Source organism: Callithrix jacchus, chromosome 9 (genome assembly GCF_049354715.1).
Source record: "Callithrix jacchus isolate 240 chromosome 9, calJac240_pri, whole genome shotgun sequence".
Taxonomy (NCBI): domain Eukaryota; kingdom Metazoa; phylum Chordata; class Mammalia; order Primates; family Cebidae; genus Callithrix; species Callithrix jacchus.
Window position 1 is genome coordinate 27,263,430 of NC_133510.1, and position 22,520 is coordinate 27,285,949.

Consider the following 22,520-nt stretch of genomic DNA (forward strand, 5'->3'; position numbering starts at 1 on the left):
GATACAGCACACTGATGGGTTTTGGCTTTTTATCCAATTTGCCAGTCTGTGTCTTTTGATTGGTGCATTTAGTTTATTTACATTTAGGGTTAATACTGTTATGTGTGACGTTGATACTGCCATTTTGATGCTAAGTGGCTGTTTTGCCCGTTAGTTGTTGTAGATTCTTCATTATGTTGATGCTCTTTAGCATTTAGTGTGATTTTGGAATGGCTGGTGCTGGTTGTTCCTTTCTAAGTGTAGTGCCTCTTTCAGGAGCTCTTGTAAAGCAGGCCTGGTGGTGACAAAATCTCTGGGTACTTGCTTGTTCGCAAAGGATTATATTTTTCCTTCACTTCTGAAGCTCAGTTTGGCTGGATATGAAATTCTGGGTTGAAAGTTCTTTTCTTTAAGGATGTTGAATATTGGCCCCCACTCTCTTCTGGCCTGTAGTGTTTCTGCCGAGAGATCTGCTGTGAGTCTGATGGGCTTCCCTCTGTGGGTGACTCGACCTTTCTCTCTGGCTGCCCTTAGTATTTTCTCCTTTATTTCAACCTTGTTGAATCTGACGATTATGTGCCTTGGGGTTGCTCTTCTTGCGGAATATCTTTGTGGTGTTCTCTGTATTTCCTGCATTTGAGTGTTGGCCTGTCTTGCTAGGTGGGGGAAATTTTCCCGGATGATGTCCTGAAGAGTATTTTCCAGCTTGGATTCATTCTTTTCGTCCTCTTCTGGTACACCTATCAAATGTATGTTAGGTTTTTTCACATAGTCCCACATTTTTTGGAGACTTTGTTCATTCCTTTTTGCGCTTTTTTCTCTGATCTTGGTTTCTCGTTTTATTTCATTGAGTTGGTCTTCGACTTCAGATATTCTTTCTTCTGCTTGGTCAATTCGGCTATTGAAACTTGTGCATGCTTCGCGAAGTTCTCGTATTGTGTTTTTCAGCTCCTTTAATTCATTCATATTCTTCTCTAAGTTATCCGTTTTTGTTATCATTTCCTCAAATCTTTTTTCATATCTCTTTTCAAGGTTCTTAGTTTCTTTGCATTGATTTAATACATGTTCTTTTAGCTCACAAAAGTTTCTCATTATCCACCTTCTGAAGTCTGATATCGTCATTTTATCACAGTCATTCTCCGTCCAGCTTTGTTCCCTTGCTGGTGAGGAGTTTTGGTCCTTTCTAGGAGGCGAGGTGTTCTGGTTTCGGGTGTTTTCCTCCTTTTTGCGCTGGTTTCTTCCTATCTTTGTGGATTTATCCACTTGTCGTCTGCATAGTTGCTGACTTTTCGATTGGGTCTCTGAGTGGACACCCAGATTGTTGGTGATGAAGTATTTCTGTTACTTGGTTTTCCTTCTACCAGTCTAGGCCCTTCGCTGTATGACTGCTGAGTTCCACTCCAGGCCCTGCTTGTCTGGGGTGCACCTATAGCAGCTGTGGAAAAGCAAGGGATGCTACCAGTTTCTTTTTCTGCTATCTTTGTCCCAGAATGATGCCTGCCAAATGTCAGTCTTTTGGATATAGAGGGGTCAGGGAGCTGCTTGAGGAGACAGTCTGTACTTTATAGGAGCTCAATTGCTGAGCTGTGATCTCTGTTGTTCATTCAGGGCTGATAGGCTGAAAAAACACCTTTTTTTCTCAGATGCTCTGTCTGGGGTGTGGGGTTGAGGCTTTCCTTGTGAGTGTCCGCCTCGCTGTCCTGCCCAGCTAGGAGGCAGTCAAATCACTATTTGCCTGCCGAGGCTCCACCCTGCTGGTGTGAGGTTCGCCCTGTTGCTGCAGGTTCTGCCCTTCTGCTGGAGTCTCTGCCCTGTTGCCACGGTCTCCGTCCTGTTGCCACGGGCTACGCCCTGTAGCGGAGTTTCTCTGTTGTACCGGGTTGCTTCGGCAATGGCAGGCTACATCAGCAATGGGCGTGTACCTCAGTGGGGGCTGATTGCATCGGTAATGGCGGACGCCCCTCCCCTGCAAAGCTGCGCTTTAAGAGAACCTCCTCACAGGGAGGGTTTGGAATCACCGTTTTGTTTGTCGCACTGCGTTAGCCCAAACGCTTTGTCCCTGGGATTTCCTGGCCTGGCTCACTGCCCAAGTCTTGTTCAGTCTCAAGTTTAGCCCTCCCAGGTCTCAGTTTGCCAGTTCCACAGGGCACCTGTAACAGTCCGCTTTTGTATGGAGTGCTGTGGAGCGCCTCTGCGCTCCGGCACGGGCCGGAGCCACACCAGCTGCCGGCTACTCCAGCCGAGACCTCTGCCTGGCGTCCCGCGTCTCTTTTATACCTGGGAATTTCCCCGTTCTGTGGGCAACTAAGATCCGTCTGGAAATGCGGCCCCGACTCACCCTCTTCGTGCATCCAGCGAGAGCTTCAATCCTGGGTTGTTCTCACAGCGCCATCTTGAGTCCTCCCTGTAACTTGCTTCTTTAACTTAACTATATTTATGAACATAATGATTCATGCATACAAATCCACAAAAGCATCATGACTCAGCAGATCTAAATACAACCAAACTGATTCCCAGCCTGGGCTCTGCTGAAACACTCCATTACATTTCCTTTATCAAGCTAATGAGGTATTGATTTTTTTTGAGAAGGAGTCTAGCTCTGTCACCCAGGCTGGAGTGCAATGGCACAATCTCTGTTCTCTGCAACCTCCGCCTCCTGGGTTCAAGCGATTCTCCTGCCGCAACCTCCCCAGTAGCTGGGATTATAGGTGCCTGCCACCATGCCCAGCTAATTTTTGTATTTTTTACTAGACATGGGATTTCACTGTGTTGGCCAGGCTGGTCTTGGACTCCCGACCTTAAGCGATCTGCTCGCCTCGGCCTCGCAAAGTGCTGGGATTACAAGCGTGAGCCACTGTGCCTTACTTGAGGTATTGATTTTTAGCATTGAGCTCTGACTTAACCAAAGCCATTGCTCATCATGAATACATGAATGAACTTTTGTTCCACAGCCTGGCCTTGACCTTAGCAAACATTTCAACACTGATACCCATAAGCAACAAATGGTCATACTAATGGTAATTGTAAAGATTGTAATTGTAATTAAACACAATGAAAATGCAACATCCCTGGCTTATGAATTGGCCGATTTCTCTTCCTTAGTGGGGGTCTTTCTCATAGGAGATGGGCAGTGCCTCTTTTGTGAGAACATTTCTGGGCCAAGGATACCAAGAGACATGTTGATATACGTCAGCCTAAATAAATTACCGTATTTCATCTAGAAGGCCACTTATATACCACCAAGAAAGGGAATAACACTGCCAATTAAACCCTGAGATTCTGTCAATGGTGAGATGAATCCTGATTTCAATGATGTTAAAAGGTAATAAAATGGCCGGGCATGGTGGCTCAAGCCTGTAATCCCATCACCTTGGGAGGCAGAGGTGGGCAGACCACCTTAGGTTAGGACTGTGAAACCACCCTGGCTAACATGGTGAAACCCCATCTCTATTAAAGATACAAAAATTAGCCAGGCATAGTGGCGGGTGTCTGTGATCCCAGTTACTCAGGAGGCTGAGGCAGGAGAATCACTTGAACCTGGGGGTTGAAGATTGCAGCGAGCCGGGATCGTGCCACTGCACTCCAGGCTGGGCGACAAAGCGAGACTCCACCCTTTCCCCCAAAAAAGGTAACAAAATATACATCTGAGAATGAATGAAATGTGCCAGTGTTCCCACCTGTACCAGACTGGTTGTTATATTGTTTTTTGTGTTCTTTTTTTTCTTTTTGAGGCAGGGTCTTGATCTGTCACCCAGGCTGGAGTGTAGAGGCATGATTATGCCTCACTACAGCCTCAGTGTTTGAGGCTCAAATGATCCTCACACCTCAGCCCCTAGAGTGGCTGGGGCTACAGACATCCACCACACCCAGCTAATTAAAAAAAAAAAATTGTTTATAAAGACAGTGGTGTCTCTATGTTGCCCAGACTAGTCTCGAACTTTTGGGCTCAAGTGCTCCTCCTGCCTCGGCCTCTCAAAGTGCTGGGACTATAGGCATGAGCCACCAGGCCTGGCCCTGTATCCGACTCACTTTATGAATCCTGTACTTGCCTTGTGTTCTAGCCAGAATTCTAGCAATGACTTGGTCTGTGGCAGCTACTCCAGGCTCCTCATGTCACATGAGGGCATGACACAGCAGCACCTGGCCTTGTCCCAGCATCTCAGCCCCTCTTTTCCTGCCATGTGGGTTTCCTGCTGCTATGGCTATGAGAGGCCCTGTGGACCATCTCAAAACCTATGGATGCACAGTGGCTTACACTCCAGGCTGGTGCTTGGCCATAGAGGCGGACACTGCTATCTTGGATTCTGGCTTTCTCCCCTTGCTAGAGGAGTTGGGTGGCTCAACTCATAAGAGAAGAGGAGTCGACACCCCGAGGGACAAATTTTGACAATAGGAGATGGCAGCCTCTAGATAAATGTATTGCTCTCCTTTCCCCCTCCCCACCCGGGCCTCTCCCTGTCATTCCACAGACTGTGTAGAGATGCAGCAGCTTACTCTGGCTTCTGGGACTTGCTTCCCCTACGCAAGCTCAACTGCTTCATCTAAGAGTGAGCTTGCCTAAGCTGTGGCCAAGACCATCTTGCATGCTTTGGTGTTGACTCGTCCTCATGTTTGACTTGTTCCCCATTTCCCTTCACTTTTGCATCCCTAGGATTCTACACTCTCATAAAGTATTACTCTATAAGCTTTGCCTCAGGCTCTGTTTTTTTAAGGAATGCAGACTAAGACACCAACTCAACTGACACATTTTGTGGGAATGTGGTCATGTACCAACGCAAATAGGGAAAATAGAAGGGGTGTGAAAAGAGAGGAGAGGTAGCAGAGGCATTCTGGAGTTTTCCAAGATGTCAGAATCAGACTTAATGATTCTTTTTTTTTGAAACGAAGTCTTGCTCTGTCTCCCATGCTGGAGTATAACGATGCAATCACGGCTCACTGCAACCTCTGCCTCCCAGGTTCAAGCCATTCTCCTGCCTCACCCTCCCAAGTAGCTAATATTACAGGCTTGTGACACCACACCTGGCTAATTTTGTATTTTTAGTAGGGATGGGGTTTCACCATGTCGGCCAGGGTGGTCTCAAACTACTGACCTCAGGTGATCTGCCCACCTCAGCCTCCCAAAGTGCTGGGATTACAGGCGTGAGCCACCGTGCCCGGCCAGGACTTACTAGTTTTTTACTCACAAAAGGCAGTAGATATAGAAGATCTCTTTATGCTCAGATATAACGGCTACTATTTGTCATTAGAAGGAAAGAGTGGCTCCAACACGTGGCTTCTTAGAGATTAATTGTAATAATAACAATGAATGGTAATAATAGCTCCTTTGACCTAGCATTTCCACTTCTAAGAATTTATCCTAGAGACACTTATGAATGTACATAAAGATGTGTGTACAAGACAGTATTACATTGTTAGTCATATGTTTGTAGTAACAAAAGAGTAGAACAGCCAGGCGTGGTGGCACACACCTGCAGCCCCTGCTCTTCAGAAGGTTGAGATGGGAGAGTCCCCTGAGCCCAGGAGTTCAAGGCTACAGTACACTATGATGTCATCTGTGAATATCCACTGTGCTCCAGCCTGAGTAACATAGTGAGGCCCCATCGCTAAAAGAAATAAATAAATAAATAAATGGAAACAACCCAAATGTCAATCAATAGGAGCCAATCTAAATGAATTATGATTCCCAGGCCATGAAACAGTATGTAGCCATTAAAAATAATGAGGTTGGGTGGGTGCGGTGGCTCACGCCTGTAATCCCGGCACTTGGGAAGCATGAGGCAGGCAGATAGTTTGAGGACAGGAGTTGGAGACAAGCCTGGCCAACATGGTGAAACCCCATTTCTACTAAAAACATAAAAAATTAGCTGGGCATGGTGGTGGGTTCCTGTAATCCCAGCTACTCAGGAGGCGGAGGCAGGAGATCACTCCAATCTGGGAGACAGAGCAAGACTTTGTCTCAAGAAAAGAAATGTAACCTGAGAGACTGGTTCAGCCACGAAGGAGAGTGGGAGTCAGACATGCCTCATCATACCTCGATGGCACTGACATCAACATAGATGCTAAGTCTGTTAAGAAACATTTTACAACCTATACTCTCTGAAGGCTTCCTCTGCAAATAAGAACTTTGGCCTCTGCGTTGCTTTCTGGTCTCCAGAAAGGAAATCAGACCTTTCCTTTCCGTTGACCCAAGATCTTTAGATAAACTCAACCAATTGTCAACCAGAGAATTTTTAAACCCACCCGTAACCTGGAACCTGTGCCCGCTTCTAATTGTCCCGCCTTTCTGAACCAAACCCATGTATTTCTTAAATGTATTTGATTGAAGTCTCACATCTCTCTAAAACGTATAAAGCCAAGCTGCACTCTGACCACCTTTTTTTTAAATTGCATTTTAGGAACTCTGACCACCTTACGCACATGTTCTCAGGATCTACTGAGGGCTGTGTCACGGGCCACGGTCACTCATATTTGGCTCAACAAGTGTCTTTAAATTTGTTACAGAATTTGACTCTTTTCATTGACATTACCTATTTCCCTAACTTTTACTACATGCTCATTGTTGCCTATCTCACTGTGATGTGGGAACTACTATTATTCCCATTTTGCAATGAGAAAACTGAGGTATAAAAGGTAAAGTGACTTGCTCAGGGTCACACAGCTGCAGCAGCTGAGCCAGGATTCAAAACCAGATCCAGTTCCAAGATCTAGGGGGACCAACTCACCGTGGTTTGCATGGGACTTTCCTGGTTTTTGCAATGAAAGTCTCATATCCTGGGAAATCTTTAAAAACTGTCCCAATTTCAAAATTGAAAGGCTACATCCTTTCAATTTTGCATGAAAATCTGTATCCTTTTGATTCTACAGCCTCTCTCAGTCCTAGGCAAACTGGGATGGTTAGTTATCCTACTGAAGTCCTAGATCTCGGCCACTTTGCTCTGCTACCTCCCTTATGAACACACTCTGTCTTCTTCATACAGCAAACAAGTGTCCTTTCTAGAAATGTCCATTTAGTGGCACTTTAAAAAAATTTTTAATGGTTTTTGCTGTTGATTTTGCTTTTCATATTTTTATTTTTGTTTATTTATTTATTTTTTGAGACAGAGTCTTTCTCTGTCACCTAGGCTGCAATGCAATGGCGTGACCTCCGTCTTCTGGGTTCAAGTGATTGTCCTGCCTCAGCCTCTCGAGTAGCTGGGACTACAGGTGTGCGATGCCACGCCCAGCCAATTTTTATGCTTTTAGCGGAGATGAGTTTTCACCATGTTGGCCAGCCTGGTCTTGAACTCCTGACCTCAAAAGATCCACCCACCTCAGCTTTCCAAAATGCTGGGATTACAGGCGTGAGCCACTGTGCCTGGCTGATTTTGCTTTTTAGATGCAAAAGTGCTGAAGTGTGGTGCAGTGCTGAAATGTTATCTAGTGTTTATATGATCAAGAAGGCTGTGATGGGATGTGCCTGACAGACACGGTTAGGTAAGCTTCATTCAGACATGAGTCTGAATTGGCTTAGCTAGTACTGCTGCCTCAGATGATTCAAAATGTATCATAGAATTAATTTTTTTTTTTTTTTTGAAACGGAGTTTTGCTCTGTAGCCCAGGCTGGAGTGCGGTGGCATGATCTCGACTCACTGCAACCTCCGTCTCCTAGGTTCAAGCGATTCTCCTGCCTCAGCCTCCCGAGTAGCTGGAATTACAGGCACATGCCACCAGCCCAGCTAATTTTTTCTATTTTTGGTAGAGGCAGGGTTTCACCCTATTAGCCAGGATAGTCTCGAACTCCTGACCTCATGATCCGCCCGCCTCAGCCTCCCAAAGTGCTGGGGATTACAGGCGTGAGCCACTGTGTCCGGCCAAAAAATGTTGATTTTACAGGCAAGTTCTACAGATCAGGATGCTTCAGGAGAATTTTGAAAAAAAAGCTAAAGCCTGGGCACAGTGGCTGACACCTGTAATCTTAGCATTTTGGGAGGCCAAGGTGGGCGAATGGATCGCTTGACTCCAGGAGTTCAAGACCAGCCTGGGCAACATAGGGAGACCCTATCTCCAGAAATAAAAAATTAGCTGGGCTAACTACAGGGGGTTTCTCCAACCTGTAGCCCCAGGTACTTGGGAGGCTGAGGCGGGAGGACCGTTTGAGCCTGGGAGGTCAAGACTTCTGTGAGCTGTGATTGCACTACTGAACTCCAGCCTGGGCAACAGAGAGGGACCCTGTCTCAAAACAAAAAACAAAAAGTTATACGAGGCCAGGCATGGTGGCTCACATCTGTAATCCCAACACTCTGGGAGGCCTAAGCAAGCAGATCACTCCTTGAGGTCAGGAGTTCAAGACCAGCCTGGCCAAAATGCTAAAACCCCACCTCTACCAAAAAAAAAACCAAAAATTAACTGGGCGTGGCAGTACATGCTACTCAGGAGGCTGAGGTGGGAGAATTGCTTGAACCTGAGAGGCAGAGGTTGCAGTGAGCTGAGATTGTGCCACTGCACTCTAGTCTGGGCGACAGAATCAAACCCTGTCCCATATTACGAGCTAAGTGTAATATGGGAAGAGGGCAAGGGTTGGCTAGGAAAGCAGTTTTTCAACCCCGATGACTGGCTTGTTTTACAAGGACATTGGCAAGTTAACCTATACAATGCAAATAGCCTCCAAAACTCCAGGCTTTAAATCTTTGAAGGACTATGCAATCAATCACTTGTAAGAAATGTATACTGAATAATGTAATGTATTTTAAATAGAAACACACATAATACAAGGTTATGTACTGATTGATTAATAAAACTGCTGTGGCCGCAGGCTCACAGGCATCAACCAATCCTACTTCCTCTAGAAACAATGGTTCCATATTTGCTAATTCAGTGTTTGCCAGTGTTTCTAGTGTGATATTAGAGAGCAACTCCCTCAGATAATGAGCATCAACTGTATTTAGAATGAAACAATGTGACTCGAGTTTGATCCAGTTCCGTGTCTTGCAGGCCCTTCCTAATGTCAGGGACTTAAACTCGGGGCTCACAGGGACCCCGCGGTTCAATTTTGGGAAAAGAAGCCTCATCGGAGAGCAGAGCCTGAAAAAGGACTGCACGGAGTTACTTTTTGGCTACTGAAAGCACAGCTCCACTGTTCCAGGCACGATTCCGCCTTCTCTCAAACGGCATGACTCAGGACTCTGCAAATTCCCAGAAATGGGAGGAAAAATGACCACATTCAAGGAGGGACTGACCTTGAAGGATGTGGCTGTGGTCTTCACTGAGGAGCAGCTGGGGCTGCCGGACCCTGTCCAGAGGAATCTGCACTGAAATGTGATGCTGGAGAGCTTCAGCTACCTGCTGTCAGGGGGGCATCACCCCTTCAAACATGATGTATTTCCTTTAGAAAAGGCAAAAAAGCTTGAGATGATGAAGACTGCAACCCAAAGAAAAGGGAAATTAGTTCTTTGTTTGAAGTCTAATGTAGGTCTCACTGGGCTGAAATCAAGCTGTCAGCAGGTCTGCATTTCTTCCCAGAGGCTCTAGGGAATCGGAATCTGAAAACTTACAAGCATTGTGGTTGTGACTACACTGAGTAACAAGCCTTCCCAGTGGCCTTCCAGTAGACTTCCATAGTATGGAACACATTCATTTCCAGGAAGAAATGGTTTTTGATTTTTTAAATAAAAAAAAAAAAATTTTATGAGATGGCGTCTCGCCCTGTCACCCAGGCTGGAGTGCAATAGCGCAATCTCAGCTCACTGAAACCTCCACCTCCCGGGTTCAAGTGATTCTCCTGCCTCAGCCTCCTGAGTAGCTGAGATTACAGGCACACACAACCACACTTGGCTAATTTTCTGTATCTTTAGTAAAGATGGTGTTTCACCATGTTGGCCAGGCTGGTCTGGAACTGCTGACCTCGTGATTTGCCCACCTCAGCCTTCCGAAGTCCTTGGATTACAGGCGTGAGCCACCGTGACTAGCCAGGAATAAGTTTTGAATGAAAATTCTGATGTCTCCCTCTAAGACACCTCTCCACACAAGAAGATAACTATTTCCTGAGGTGTCAGATGGTAACGAGGTTGGAAACTGCTTTCCTTCCATTTTTTGTTTTTTTTTTTTGAGACGGAGTTTTGCTTATGTTGCCCAGGCTGTAGTGCAATGGCATGATCTTGGCTCATTATAACCTCTGCCTCCCAGGTTCAAGTGATTCTCCTGCTTCAGCCTCCCGAGTAGCTGGGATTACAGGCATGTGCCATCACACTCAGCTAATTTTTTTGTATTTTTAGTGGACATGGGGCTTCTCCATGTTGGTCAGGCTGGTCTTGAACTCCCAACTCTGGTGATCTGCCTGCCTTGGCCTCCCAAAGTGCTGGGATTACAGGTATGAGCCACCGTGTCTGGCCACAGACTGCTTTCCTTTCAACAGACTAGCCATCTGTACCACATTAGCTTGTTCTAAAGTGCCCAGCTACATCACTGCCCCCAAGTTCCGCCTCCCCTGTGCCAAAAGTGGAAGACTTAAGATTTGAGTGGCAAAAGTTACACAGCTGAATGTTGCCTCACTCTCTGGTTTGAAAACATGTTGTGCTTTTATTTTCTACAAATGTAGAAGCCTTTAAACCTGTGTGAAAGTGTACAGATGGCATACAATTTTTCCTTTATTTTTTATAAAGACCCAGTTTAGTTGACATTATAAGGTGGGAAAAATGAAAAAACTTCTTGCTCAAAATTGTCACATCAGCAGAGAGACTTGTCCCCCTCAAAAAACTACTATTTTTAAGGGTCAGTTTGTTAAATATTATCATATATTCATCATAGATATAATATACCAAGAGTTACACACTCTCCTATTAATATTTAAAAAAAATCCAGTATAGCTCTACCATAATCAGTTCAACCTCCCCATTGTTGATCAATATTTAGGTTGATTCCAACCTTTTTACATTACAAGCAGTGTGGGCATATCTCTGTATACACCTATGCAAACGTTTCTGTAGGATAGATACCCAAAAGTACAAAGTTGATTCAAAAAATATACTCATTTAAAGTACTGATAGATACTGCTAAATCACATTCTCAAAGGTGCCTTGAATTTATGCTTCTACTAATAGTTTATGAAAATGTTTCATTTTTGCATCTTTATCAAACTGGGTATTTTATATATATGTAATATATACGTGTATATATATCCTGGAAAATATATATATATATTTTGAGACGGAGTTTCGCTCTTGTTACCCAGGCTGGAATGCAATGGTGCAATCTCGGCTCACCGCAACCTCCGCCTCCTGGGTTCAGGCAATTCTCCTGCCTCAGCCTCCTGAGTAGCTGGGATTACAGGCACGCGCCACCATGCCCAGCTAATGTTTTGTATTTTTAGTAGAGACGGGGTTTCACCATGTTGACGAGGATGGTCTCGATCTCTTGACTTCGTGATCCACCCGCCTCGGCCTCCCAAAGTGCTGGGATTAGAGGCATGAGCCACCGCGCCCAGCACCAATATTTTTTATTTATTGTATTTTATTTTTTTTTGAGACATGGTCTTGCTGTATTGCCCAAACTGGTCATGGACTCCTGGGTCCAAGCGATCCTCTCATCTCAGCCTCCTAAGTAGCAAGGACTACAGGTGCACACCACCACGCCTAGCTAATTTTTAACTTTTTTGTAGAGATGAGGTCTCAATGTGTTACCCAGGCTGCTCAAGAACTCTTGGGCTTGAGTGATTTTCTCGCCTCAGCCTCCCATGTTTTTATTTTTATTTTTCATTTTTTATAAAATTTTGGCAAAATACACATAACATAAAATTGACCAGCTTAACTGTTTTGGAAGTGTACAGTTCAGTGACATTAAGGTCATTCATAATGTTGTGCAACCGTTACCACCACACATCTGCAGAACTCTTTTCATCTTGTAAAACTGAAACTCTATGCCCATTAAACAACAACTCCCTGCTTTCCCCTGTCTCCAGCCCCTGGCAATTACCATCCCGTCTTCTGTCTCTGTAATTTTTTATTTGTATCCTTTTGGAGCAGGGTCTCACTCTGTTGCTCAGGCTGAAATACAATGATGTGATCATAGCTCACTGCAGCCTTGACCTCTCGGGTTCAAGCTATTCTCCTACCTCAGTTTCTGGAATAGCTGGGATTACAAGCATGTGCCACCATGCCTGACTATTTTATTTTATATTTTATTTTTGTAGAGATGGTCTCACTATGTTGCTCAACTGGAGTCACACTCCTGGGCTCAAGTGATCCTCCTGCCTTGGCCTCCCAAAGCGCTAGAATTACAGGTGTGCCTGACCTCTAAGATTTTGACTACTCTAAGTGTCTCATATAAGTGAACTCATACGGTATTTGTCTTTGTCTGACTGGTTTAGTTCACTTATGTTCTCAGGTTTCACCCATTTCAAAAAATAAAATAAAATTGACTGAGACTTAATTTGTAGCCTGACATATGGCCTATCCTGGAAAGTGTCCACGTACACTTGAGAAGAAGGCATACACTACTGTTATTGGGTAGACTGTTCTGCATATGTCTCTTAGATCTTGTTGGTTCATTGTGGTTTTCAAGTCTTCTGTTTCCTTACATATCTCCTGTCTGGTTGTTCTGACCATCACTGACAGGGAGGTATTAAAGTTTCCAACTATTATTGGAGAATAGTAGAATTGTTTAATTTTGTTAGTTTTTTGCTTCATAGTTTTGATAATCTGAACTTAGGTGCACAATATTTATAATTGTTACATCTTCCTGTTGTTTGGACTGTTTTAGTAATATATAATGTTCTTTGTGCCTTGTAAACTGCTTTGATTTAAAGTCTATTTTGTCTGATATTAGCATAGCCACACATACTCTCTTTTGGTTACTATTTGGATGGAATTTATCTAGCCTTTCACTCTCAATCTCTTTGTGTCTTTGGATCTAAAGACCATCTCTCAGAAACAGCACATGCAGTCACGTGCCACATAACGTTTCAGTCAACAGTGAACCACACATATGATGGTGGTCCCATAAGATTATAATATTGAATCCTTACTGTACTTTTCCTATATTTAGATACAGAAATACCTACCATTGTGTTATAATTGCCTGTGGTATTCAGTACAGTAACATGCTATGCTGGGTGTGGTGGCTCATACCTGAAATCCAGGCACTTTGGGAGGTTGGGGGCGGGTGGATTACCTGAGGTCCGAAGCTTGAGACCAGCCTGGCCAACATGGCAAAAACCTGTGTCGATTAGAAATATAAAAATTAGCTGGGCATGGTGGTGGTCATCTGTAATCCCAGCTACTCAAGAGGGTGAGGCAGGAGAATTGCCTGAACCTGGGAGGTGGAGGTTGCAGTGAGCCGAGATCATGCCATTGTGCTCCAGCCTGGGCAACAAGAGCGAAACTGTCCAAACAAAAAAACAAATCAGGTTGGGCACAGTGGCTCATGCCTGTAATCCTAGACTTTGGGAGGCCAAGGTGGGTAAATTGCCTAAGCTCAGGAGGTCAAGACCAGCCTGGGCAACTCAGTGAAACCCCATCTCTACTAAAATACAAAAAAAGAAAAAAGTACTCAGGAGGCTGAGGCAGGAGACCTGCTTGAATCCGGGAGGCAGATTTTGCAGTGAGCTGAGATTGTGCCACTGCATTCCTTCCTGGGTGACAGAAGGAGACTCTGTCTCCAAAAAACAAACAAACAAACATGTAATACATACTTGTAGCCTAGCAGTAATAGGCTATGCCATATGGCCTAGATATATAGTAGGCCATACCATCTGGGCTTGTGTAAGTGCACTCTATGATGTCTGCACAAGGATGAAATCACCTAACAATGCATTTCTCGAACATACTCTTGTCATTAAGTGATGCGTGACTGTATATCAGTTCACCGCTTTCTAGTCTCCAAAATTTCTGATAAGAAATCTGCTGATTATCCTTTTGAGGATTCCTAGTATGTGATTAATCATTTCTTTTTTGCTGTTTTCAAGATTTTCTCTCCGTCTTTGGCTTTCAAAAGTTTACGTATGTGCCTTGGTGTGAGTCTCCTTAGATTCATCCTACGTGGAGTTTGTTGAGCTTCTTAAATATTTAAATTCATGTCTTTCATGAAATTTAGGAGGTTTTTAACCATCATTTCTTCAAATGTTCTCTCTGTCTCTTTCTCTTCCTCTGAAACTTCCACAATGACTATTTTGGTCTGCTTGATGATATCTCACAGGTTGCCTGAGCTGTTCACTTTGCTTTAATCTTTGTCCTTTCTGTTCCTCAGACTTGATAATTTCTATCGTTCTCTCTTTACATTCAACAATGCTTTCTTCTGCCTGTTCAAATCTGCTTTTGAATCCCTCTAGTAAATTTTTCATTTCAGTTATTTTACTTTTCAGCTCCAGAATTTCTTCCTGGTTTCTTCCCAGGTTTTCTATGTCTTTATTGATATTTTTATCATAAATAGAAATCTGTTGTTGTTGAATAAATTGAAAAACAGATACATTGTTCATATATTGTTTTTTCTTTTCTCTCCTCTCCTCTCTTCTCATTTTCTTTTCTTTTTTTCTTGAGACAGAGTTTTGTCAAGTTGCCCAGGCTGGATTGGAACAGTTATTCACAGATACTATCGTAGTGCGCTACATCCTTGAACTCCTGAGCTCAAGTGATCTTCCTGTTTCAGCCTCCAGGGTAGCTCGGACTACAGGCATATGCCACTGTATATGGCTATACATCATTTTCTTGACTTTCTGCATATCTTCCTCTAGTTCTCTGAGCATCTTTAAGACAGTTGTTTTGAAGTCTTTAGTAGATCTGCCATCAGGTCTTTTTCAGGACAGTTTCTGGTGACATTATTATTTTTGAATGAGCCAGTTCCTACATCTTTGTATGCCTTCTGAGTTTTTCATGAAAACTGCACATTTGAATCTAATAATGGGGTGACTCTGGAAATCAGATTCTGTCTTTCCACCAGGATTTGCTGCGTTTTTCTTGTTATTGTTTTGGCCTATTTAAAAAAATTATTGTCGGCTGTTTCTGTACCAAGAACGATCAAGCTGACAAGTAATCTTAATATGTTCCCAGAGATTTTCTGAGCCTGAGTCTTTTCCCAGAACATGCACACTTACCTTCTAATATCCCCCATATACGTGGTGTCTTTTTAATGTTCTGGTCTTTTATGTCTGGCCCTGAAAAGGGAGAAAAGAGAAACATGAAAGAGGAAGAAAAAGGGCACTGGTCTTTTAAATGTCCTGGGAATTACTTTAGTCAGAATGGAAGGGGCTTGCAGCAATGGGGGATGTACAAAACCAATGGCCACTGCTCTCTTTCTCTGCACCGCTGTGATTTTTTTTTTTTTTTTTTTTTTTTTTTTTTTTTGCCTACCCTGGCTGACGCAAGCTGTTTACATGCTGATCCAGGAACTGGTGCACAGCTGCTTTCCATGGGGCGGGGAATGCGTAGCTGTTGTGTACTAAGAACTAACTTTTTTTTTTTTTTTTTTTTTTTTAAAGAGGCAGGGTCTCTCTCTATTGTCCAGGCTAGAGGGCAATGGTGTGATCATACCTCACTGCAGCTTTGAACTCTTGGGCTTAAGCAATCCTCCCACCTCTACTTGCTAAGTAGCCGGGACTACAGGCATCGATCACCGTGGCTAGATAACTTTATTTTTATTTTATTTATTTATTTATTTTTGAGACGGAGTCTCAGTCTGTCGCCCAGGCTGGAGTGTAATGGCACGATCTTGGCTCACTGCAACCTCTGCCTCCCAGGTTCAAGCGATTCTCCTGCCTCAGCCTCCTGAGTAGCTGGGATTACAGGCATGCACCACCATGCCTGGGTAAATTTTTGTATTTTTAGTAGAGATAGGGTTTCACCACGGTGGTCAGGCTGGTCTTGAACTCCCAACCTCATGATCCACCTGCCTTGGCCTCCCGAAGTGCTGCGATTACAGGCGTGAGCCACTGCACCGGGCCTTTATTTTTATTTTTGAGATGGACTTTTTTTCTTGTTGCCCAGGCTGGGGTGCAATGGCGCGACCTTGGCTCACTGCAACCTCCAGCTTCCGGGTTCAAGTGATTCTTCTGCCTTAGCCTCCCAAGTAGCTGGGATTACAGGCATGCGCCACCACACCTGGCTTATTTTGTAGTTTTAGTAGAGATGGAGTTTCTCCATGTTGGTCAGGCTGGTCTCGAACTCCTGACCTCAGGTGATCCGCCCTGCTCGGCTTTTCAAAGTGCTGGGATTACAGGTGTGAGCCACTGTACCTGGCCAAGTGTCTTGCTCTCATCCCCAGTGACTTGAGCATACTTATTTATCTTATTATTAATTTTTTGAGACGGAGTTTCGCTATTGTATTGCCCAGGCTGGGGTGCAGCGGCACTATCTCGGCTCACTGCAACCTCTACCTCCCAGGTTCAAATAGATCACCTGCCCCAGCCTCCTGAGTAGTTGGAACTACAGGCACCTGCTGTCACACCCACCTATTTTTTTGCATTTTTAGTAGAGATGGGTTTCACTGTGTTGGCCAGGCTGGTCTCGAACTCCTTATCTCAATTGATCCACCAGCCTTGACCTCCCAAAGTGCTGGAATTCTAGGCATAAGCCACTGCACCTGGCCTCACACTTGTTTATTACAGTTCCACCAACCTGTGCTCATGGTCCCTTTACCTCCTCTGCTCCAGTCACCTCAAAAGGCTGGCCGTAATGGAGAGCTGCTTTCTTTCAGCCTCTCAAGTGCACTTTTTCTTTTCCCTTAGAATAACTGGGACTGCCCCTTATCCTTCCCATAGCCTCCTCTGCTTCCTTGCTTATTGTACCTTTTCTATCTCCCGCTCAGTCCGGACTCCACGGTCGGCTCTTCAACCATGCTCCTGCTAGTGGCTTGCAGTTCCTGTTCTCCAACTTTCTAATCTACCTACTGTGTCATTCCCCAAGCAGGGGATTCCCCGCCAGCTACTTCTCTAATTCTTAGGCTGGCAGAAGTGGCCTCCACGCTGCCCAGTGGGGCCTGTTCGGCCAACACAGCTGCCACCCCAGTTTAATCCTTCATTCTCATTCCTTCCAGTTGTCCAGGACCTGCCACCTGCCTGACCTGGGGAATAGGGAAGAGATGGAGAAAACAAAGGAGGGGTGCAGACATCAGGAGCTCAGCACCCTGGGCTGCCCAGCCTGGGGGAAATTCTCTCCCTCCACTTCCTCCCCTGCTCTGTGCTTCACTTTCTTCCTCCTTGAGGACTGCCTGATTCCCTTATATAGCCGTGAAAACGTTCACATCACTAAGGAAATTGCCTTTTTTTTTTTTTTTTTTTTTTTGAGGCAAAGTCTCTCTGTTGCCCAGGCTGGAGTGCAGTGGCATGATCTTGAATGACTCACTACAGTCTCCACCTGGCGGGTTCAAGCGATTCTCCCACCTCAGCCTCCTGAGTAGCTGGGACTACTCAGGCTAATTTTTGTATTTTTAGTAGAGACTGGTTTTTACCATGTTGGCCAGTCTGGTCACAAACTGCTGACCTCAAGTGATCCGCCCACCTCAGCCTCCCAAAGTGCTGGGATTACAGGCGTGAGCCACTGCGCCTCACCAAAATGGCTTAATTGCACAAACATTTTGAGAGTCGGCCTGGCATGGTGGCTCACGCCTGTAATCCAAGCACTTTGGAGGCCAACGCAGACGGATCACCTGAGGTCGGGAGTTCAAGACCAGCCTGACCAACACAGTGAAACCCCGTCTTTATTTAAAAAAAGAAAAGCAAAACAAGAGAGTCAACAGGGAACTGTTGACCTGAAAGGAAGCTGAAGCAAAATTAAGTAGAGAATTTATCTGGGGCTGGGCATAGGGGCTCATTCCTGTAATCCAGTACTCTGTGAGGTCGAGTCGGGAGGATTGCTTGCCAGGAGTTTGAGACCAGCCTGGGCAACATAGTGAGATCTCATCTGTACAAAATATTTAAAAGTTTCCAGGCATGGTAGCTCATGTCTGTAATCTCAGCTACTCAGGAGGATTGGTTGAGCCCAGTAGTAGTTCGAGGATACGGTGAGCTAAGATCTTGCCACTGTAATCCAGTCTGGGTGACAAGAGCAAGACCTTTTCTCTAACATAAATAAATAAATAATAATAATAGTAAGAGAGAGGGTCTATTTGGGCCAAGCTAGAGTATTGCAAACTGGGAGCGTAGAGTCAGGTTGCCTCAGTCTACACCCTGATTAGTAGCAGTTGTGAGGGAAGAGGCGGGACTTGACACCAGAACAGTTGAAGACCAGCTGAAACAGGGAAGAGGGAAAGCACCTCTCCATAACACACGCCCACCGGTGCCATGTCAGTTTACCATTGCCATGGCAAAACCCAGAAGTTACTGCCTCTTTCCATGGCAATAACCTGGGAGTTAAACTCTTTTCCTAAAAATTTCTGGAAAACCCATCCTTTAATTTGCGTGTGATTAAAAGTGGGCATAAACATGACTACGGAACTGCCCCTTATCTGCTACTCTCAGCACGATGGCCTGTGGTGTACCGCTGCCCTGCAGGACCAGTTACAGAGCTGTCACACTGCTGCCTCCATAAAGCTGTTTTCAGCAGCCAGGCGTGGTGGTTTATGCCTGTAATCCCAGCACTCTGAGAGGCCAAGGTGGGTGGATCACCTGAGGTCAGGAGTTTGAGATCAGCCTGACCAACACGGTGAAACTACAAAATACAAATTATAATAAATTTTATTATTACTAAAAATAACAGCCTCCGAAGAGGCTGGGATTACAGGCATGCACCACCACCCCCGGCTAATTTTGTCATTTTAGCAGAGACGGAGGTTTCACCATGTTGGTCACAGTCCTCAACTCCTGACCTCAAGTGATCTACCTGCCTTGGCCTCCCAAAGTGCTGGGATTACAGGTGTGAGCTACTGTGCATGGCCAAGAAACCTCTTTTCTATAAAAAATAAAAAGAAATTTGCCAGGTGTGGTGGCACCTATCTGTAGTTCCAGCTGCTCCGCAGGCTGAGGTGGGAGGATTGCTTGAGCCCAGGAGGTCGAGGCTGCAGTAAGCCGTGATCATGCCATTGCACTCCAGCCTGGGTTACAGAGCATGACCCTGTTAAAAAAAAAAAAAAAAGTTCCTGCTAGTGGCTTACAGTTCCTGTTCTCCAACTTTCTATCTACCTACTGTGTCAGTCCCCAAGCAGGGGATTCCCCGCCATCTACTTCTGCAACTCTCAGGCTGGTAGAAGTGGCCTCCATGCTGCCCAGTCAGAGAAACCTGTTTGGCCAACACAGCTGCCACTCCGGTTCCATCCTTCATTCTCTTTCTCTTGGGGTCTGGACTGGGACCCCTTTCTGGTAACAGTCAACTTCAGGGTTGCTGAGAGGAATTTACTGACCACAGTACAGGTTTGAAAAAGGAAAGTTTTATTATTATAGAAGAAGAAATGCTGCAGAAAAGCGCAGTACAAGAGCTCAGAGTGCACTGCAGTGGTCTTTTCCTTAGGGATATTTATGGACCTAAACCAGGAGTTGAAAGGTAACTTGCATGATAAATGATTACATTTTTAGACATTTTGGTGCCTTAATGTCAGGCACCAAACAATGAGTTTCGGCAGGCAAGCATTCCGGAGATGTACAGAAATCCTTGTTACTTACACATTTTCAGTCAAAAAGAGGCGTGGAACCAAGAAAGTCTAATTACTTCTAAATTCCTCAGAGAAGGAGTTTTTGTCTCTGGGGGCCTGCTGGATGGTAACCAGGTGATTTTGCTCTCTTATTTATTTATTTATGGACAGCGTCTTGCTCTGTTGCCCAGGCTGGAGTGCGTGGCATGATTATAGCTCGTGGCTGCCCCTACCTCCTGGGCTCAAGCAATCCTGCCACCCCAGCCTCCCAAGTAGCTGAGACTACAGGTGCAGAACTCCATGCCTGGCTAATTTTTAAATTCTTTGTAGAGACAGGGTCCCCGTATGTTGCCTAGACCTGTCTTGAACTCCTGGGCTCATGTTATCCACTCACCTCAGCATCCCAAAGTCCTTTAGTTTCTTCTTTGAGATGGAGCCTCACTTTATCACCCAGGCTGGAGTGCAGTGGTGCAATCTCAGCTCACTGCAACCTCTGCCTCCCATGTCAAAGCAATTCTCCCTGCCTCCACTGGGAGAATTTATAAAGGGCTCATAAAGATCAATTTTAAATTTTAAAATTAAGATCCCAATAAACAAATGAGTAAAAGGGCAAGACATCACGGCTCATGCCTGTAACCCCAATACTTTAGGAAGCCAAGACAGGAAAACCCCTTGAGACCAGGAGTTTGAGGCTGCAGTGAGCTATGATTTTGCCACTGTGTTCCAGCCTGGGAACAGAGCAAGACCCTGTCTCTAAGTAAATGAATAAGTAAGAGCTGCTAACAATTTACAGAAACAGAAACATAAATTTTAAAATGTTCGTTTATACTAGTAATTAATTGCAAATTTCTTTTTAGATGGAGTTTCACTCTTGTTGCTCAGGCTGGAGTGATCTCGGCTCACTGCCAACCTCCACCTCTGAGTTCAAGCGATTCTCCTGCCTCCGCCTCCTGGGTAGCTGGGATTACAGGCACACATCACTGTGCCCGGCTAATTTTTTTGTATTTTTAGTAGAGACGGGGTTTCACCATGTTGGCCAGGCTGCTCTCGAACTCCTGACCTCAGGTGATCCTCCTTCCTTGGCCTCCCAAAGTGCTGGAATTACAGGCATGACCACTGTGTCTGGCCTAATTGCAAATTAAAACATCTTTTTTACCAGACTAATGATGAGAGCTTTATAAAATTGTTTTAATTACTTTTGATTAGGGTGCAGTCAGGTACGCATTCCTTATGGTACTTGCTGTTGACAGTACAGAATGGTACAAACTTTCTAGGAAGTTTTTTTTTGCAGCATGAATAAAAGGACTCGCAAATGTTTTTGACTCAGTAATTGCCAGGCTAGGTCTCTTATAAGGAAATAATCAGAAATACATGCAAAAATATATGGTAAGAATAGTCAATACAGCAAAAAAGAAAATAATCCAAGAGTCTAATAATAAATAAATTATTATAAAATTACAATAGGACCGTACCATGAAAAAGATTATTCAACCATTACAAATAATGATTATAAAGAATTTAGAATGACATGGGAAGATACTCAACACATATTGCAGTACGTGAAAAATCAGGACATGGACCTACATTTATTATGTTTGCAACCATATAAAAATATGTGTACAATATATTCATATGTAGCAGACACTCTGCTGAAGATGTAACTTGTGAGTTTTATTTTCACTGCTCTTCCAAAGAATGCCAGAAACTCTGCCCCTGGGTAGCTGGCTCCCCACGGAGCGACTTTCCTCTAGGGAAAGTAAAAGGAATTTAGCTGTTTGCAAGGGGTGGCCCCCCCAACTGGAGACAATCAGGCCCTATTGTCAGGGAAGGTGGGGGAACGTTGACCTACCTTTATGTATGAAACGGGACACCAACGATGCCCAAAAGCCTACTGGAAGTCACTCTTGGAGGAAGTTTGTAGCTCTATGGTCCAGGAAGGAATTAGAACAAGCCCATTTGGGAATGACAGTAAGAGAGGAGTTAAAATTTTAAAAAGTAAAAACAGAACAAGCCCAGTCTGGTTTAAAGGTTGAAACACCTGGGCAAGAAAGAAAACGTTATTGTCTGGAATGGGTGTTCCTCTGAGCCAGTCCGGATGTAGTGCTGGGGTTGAGGGGGGGATTGAGGGCCGAGGCTGGCGGGGCCTCTAAAAACTGGGCATTACGAATGAAGCCCGGGGAACTGAAAGGACTCTGGATTAGCTGGTGCTGGGGGAGTGGAATTCTTCCTCTCTAGCCAGCCGTTATGGGCGTGGTGGGAACGTGCAGGAGCAACAAAGAGTGACACCTTGTGGTGGCCACGAGCAATGGCAGAAACACAGCACAGACCCGCGCTAGGGACGCCTGGGCTCCCCTCCGATGGGGATCAACGTCCACAGGACTCTGTGCATTACATAGGCCTCAGGTCCCTGGGCTATCCCAGAGAAGAAGCAACTCTAAGAGTTGGTAACTGGCTAATTCAGTGGTTAAAGGATAAGAGCTAGTTTTAGCTTCATTTATTTTAGAAAAAGCTTTAAATGCATTCTGATTGTTATGGTACAGCTGGCAACTGTTGGGGCTCAGAAAACAGTACCCTAAAATGAGAACCTCAGCAGCAGCCACACAAGAAAATGTTTCCTTTTGATTTTTTCCTGCGCGCCTGTCTCTCGCTACCATTCTCACCCGAGGACAGCCACAGAAATCAAAGCCCCTTTCCCAAAAGTCAGCCATAAAACAAAATTAGTCCGGGCGCGGTGGCCCACACCTGTAATCCCAACACTTTGGGAGGCTGAGGCAGGCGGATCACCTGAGGTGGGAGTTCGAGACCAGCCCGGACAATATAGCGAAACCCCGTCTCTACTAAAAATACAAAAATTAGCCGGGTGTGGAGGTGGGCGCCTGTAATTCCAGCTACTGCTGGTGAAGCTGACACAGGAGAATCACTTGAACCTGGGAGACAGAGGTTGCAGTGAGCCGAGATCGCACCCCTGCACTCCAGCCTGGGCGACAGAGGTAGACTCTGTCTCAAAAACAAAA

General features: G+C 44.9%; 1 long non-coding RNA gene across 4 annotated transcripts in view; it reads right to left on the reverse strand.

Moving 5' to 3' along the window:
• The window catches only part of LOC144577869 (uncharacterized), a 32,095-nt gene extending 10,372 nt beyond the window's left edge, over window positions 1-21,723 (reverse strand). For 2 of the 4 annotated variants that reach the window (XR_013522674.1, XR_013522672.1), the window contains exons 1-2: window positions 21,356-21,723; window positions 9,195-15,100 (exon numbers count right to left, since the gene is read on the reverse strand). This is a non-coding gene — a long non-coding RNA (uncharacterized LOC144577869). Of the gene's footprint in view, window positions 1-946; window positions 15,101-21,355 lie in introns of those variants that run through there. The other 2 variants (XR_013522671.1, XR_013522673.1) reach the window with 2 other exon arrangements.
• Between the last annotated feature and the right edge of the window lie 797 nt (window positions 21,724-22,520).